A 3,510-nucleotide genomic window follows, 5' to 3' on the forward strand; every position below is an offset into this window, starting at 1 on the left:
ATATGAATGACTAACCTAGCGGTCACGTTGCACATCATTATATACCAGCTAGCCAAACTTCAGTAACCCTACAAATGTCACTGCTGTTTAGTTTTCTTTCTTCATTTATGTTGGAAGTGATAAGAAAGCTGTTTTAATTTGTTTCCAAACCGCCGCAGTCAGGACATGCTATATTGTATTTAGATGGAAGCTAGCGAGCTAACTTCCTGCTAACTTCTAACTCCATTAAATGTCATAAATTCCGTTTTCATGGATGCCTGGATGTTAAACTCAGTTGTTACACCTGGTAGAGCAGAATGCTGATAATTTTATTAAAGATGAAAGACTTAAGACAGTGTTTTAACTCATTTTAAATACATATATTTTACATTTTAAAATATATTTATATATTTAAAATGTATTTTAGCACATATATTTTTTGGCCATTTTTTGTATATTTTGAAATATATTTCAAAATGTATTTTAAAATACAATTTAAATTTATTTAAAATCATTCAAAAAAATATAAATTTAACCCTTCATATATTTCTAAGAAAACACATTCACATGTAACATCTGAAAGAAATCTTTATTTGATGTTTAAAACATACATATAGCATATCAATCAAGCAAGGAATATTCATTTTATAAGTTTATTCTCATTACATACTTAAACATTCTAAAAGAAACACACACACATATACATATATGTGTATATATATATATATAAACACATACACACACACACATATGTGTGTGTATGTGTATATGTGTGTGTGATTGTATGAACATAAGTCAGCATACTTAAAATGTAATTTCTTTTCCTTTTCCAGCAGTCTCAGTTCCCCCAGCTTTCACGGCAATCCTCAAAGCCCTTCTGGACACGCTGGGAAACCCCTTCCTTACCGCCACTGTAACAAACAAAAGTCACAGTTCTATTACTTTTATCAGAGTTAAAATACAAATGTGATTTATGTTAGCTGGCTTCATTTAGCAAACAGATATTTCTGTTTATATAGATACAGATATTAATACAGATATATTTTACGCATAATTTTACCTCTTTTTTTTCCTAGATGGGAAGTCTATCCAGTTCCCATTACAGTAATGCTAACACCCCTTTTGGTCGTCTCTCCTTACCTTCCAGCATTCATAAATCTGTTGACCTTCTTTGTCTGAGACCAACCACTACAATGCATCATCACCTATTTGTATTAGTAACTTACTTTACAACCTATTTTAATGGTTGCAAAGTAAGTTACTTGTGCTGTATGCAATTTTAGATACACAGAAAGTCTTCACTTACTATATATGGCTGTCATAGTGTCCTTATCAAGGGCAGTTCTTCACTCTGCGCCGATGTCCGTTTTGCTCTGTCCTCCTATAAAAAGCATGAACATTTGAGTGTTTGACTAGTTTTAGATTTCCAAAAATTTGATATTTGTACAACTAAACATTTGAACTACAATATATGCTATTGAGCGATACTTTTATGGGTAATTTTTGGTAAAGAAACTGGTGACAGAGTTGTAGGCTTTTTAAAGTACTATTAGCTAACCATTTGAACTGACTTTCAAAGCTGATTACCTTTTAAATTGCTGTGGATCAAAACCTCCAGTGGGAAGGCGGCCATTAGAAGAACACGCACCATTGAACCTGAAAATAACAAAAACAAACAAAAAACAGAACAATATATAAGAGTCCGGTAGGGTAATAAATCTCTTCTGAAGCAATATAGTTCATTTTGGGTGAAAAACAAAACATTCCTCTAAAATATATATACTGACATCAGCAATCAACATCATGATTGTAATTATTTCCTTTTTAGTACATCTACTGCTGTTTGCATGTGTCAAGCACTACGACTGTATCTATGCATATGCAATGTCTAAGCAGTAGTATTGGTCTGAATGACAACAAACCTAACTAGTGTTTTGGAAAATCTGTTAGAAAACAGTTATTTCAATAATTATGATTAGCATGTGACACAGACACCGCATAAAAAACTACAACAACAAATACTTACTTTAGGAGGATGGGGGAGGGCAGCATGAGGTTGAGACTTTGACATCTGTAAAAAACAAATTCATGTATTACAAACAAGTCACTTAAAAATACATTAATGTGGCAGACTGTTCCCTGTTCAGATGCAGTGTATAAGTACAATCAGGGCTGTCACAACAATGGGGTGGGGCCAAGTGGCTGCAACCCTAGGTACAATGTGCAGGTATATATAATTACATATAATATATGTGAATAAAGCAAGAATCTGTTTAGGTTAGTCACTGTGCTGACTGATGCTTGCTAGGTTTATATGATTGCAAACTGCACAAAAACAACAACAGCAACAACATTAATGACAATGACAAACAAAATTACTTACATTTATGTAAATCTCACATTAGGAAGATCTGCATTCGATTTCATGGGCTGAAATAAATAGGCAGAAACATTACTGCTAAAAAAATAAAAAACAAAAACTCTAAAAAGCCTAAAAATGACTTAAAAAGCAAGGAAATGTGGAACATTGTAATTAGCGAACATTAATAAAGCATAACTGTTCTTTGTTTCTAACCTTGGTAAGTACTCTGTAGCCAGAAGGAGAGGTAGGATTTCTGTGAAAGCCAAATTAAATGTGAATAGGCTTTGATAGTTATTGAGAAGGCAGAATAATAAGAAAAGGCAAAAGTACGTCACAATATAATTAATTAAGTTACATATTTTGATTACCAAATTATGGAAGCGTGGAGCTGCCACCCAGGCAAAAGAAAAATAGAGCTGTATCACGTTATGACGTGAAATGTTTATTGTTCTAACATTATGCTTTTCATGTTTGTATAATATAATATCACGTTATTATAATATACATAATTGTCACGTTCGCACAATATTGTACGGACGTGATAATTATGTACATTTTTCGTACAATGTTGTTCAAACATGTTGTTCAAACATGATAGTATATTGTTAGAACGATAAACTTTTCACGTTATAACGTGATATACTTATATTTCTCTTTTGCCTGGGTGGCAGCTCTACGCTTCCGTTCCAAATACACGAGAATAAAGTTATATGGGAAAAGGCACCTGCTAGCTTGATGATGGAGGCTTCTTAGACTGGCCACCCGCCTTGGCTTCTTGTCGCCACTCCATGAAATAAAGGTCCGTTTCCTCCATGCCGGCTAATTATTCATCCTCATTAAAATCTCGTATATGTTCAGTTGGCAGAATTGAGAATTTTACATCTTCCAACCACTTAATTAACGCGAACATAATCGGCTTGTTTCTTCCCATCTCCTGTATCCGGCCGTTCCTCTCGCTGTCAAATTTCGCGCCTCAGAGACGTCGTTATTTTTCAAAAAAAAAAAAAAAGAAGAAAGAAAGAAACAGCAACAACTACTAAAGAGAGTTTTTGCACGTTCATTGCACATTTGTGGGAATGTTTAAATATTTAATTTTTATTAATTACTTTTCATTATATCTTTATTTTTTAAACCACCGTGGCAATGCGCATGCGCATACGCTCCTGCAC

At 33.6% G+C, this 3,510-nt stretch overlaps 1 long non-coding RNA gene across 1 annotated transcript; it reads right to left on the reverse strand.

The window, feature by feature from the left end:
- Window positions 1-730: 730 nt before the first annotated feature.
- LOC146717122 (uncharacterized) lies at window positions 731-3,264 on the reverse strand. Its single transcript, XR_014922748.1, has 7 exons — window positions 3,066-3,264; window positions 2,555-2,594; window positions 2,363-2,409; window positions 2,006-2,050; window positions 1,567-1,635; window positions 1,286-1,360; window positions 731-890 (listed from the first exon to the last, which is right to left on the reverse strand). It is a non-coding gene; the product is annotated as an uncharacterized LOC146717122 (long non-coding RNA).
- Window positions 3,265-3,510: the final 246 nt, after the last annotated feature.

This window comes from Copadichromis virginalis, linkage group LG2 (assembly GCF_057382275.1).
Source record: "Copadichromis virginalis isolate Kocher_CV1m ecotype Utaka linkage group LG2, C_Virginalis_male_GT1.1, whole genome shotgun sequence".
Taxonomy (NCBI): Eukaryota; Metazoa; Chordata; class Actinopteri; order Cichliformes; family Cichlidae; genus Copadichromis; species Copadichromis virginalis.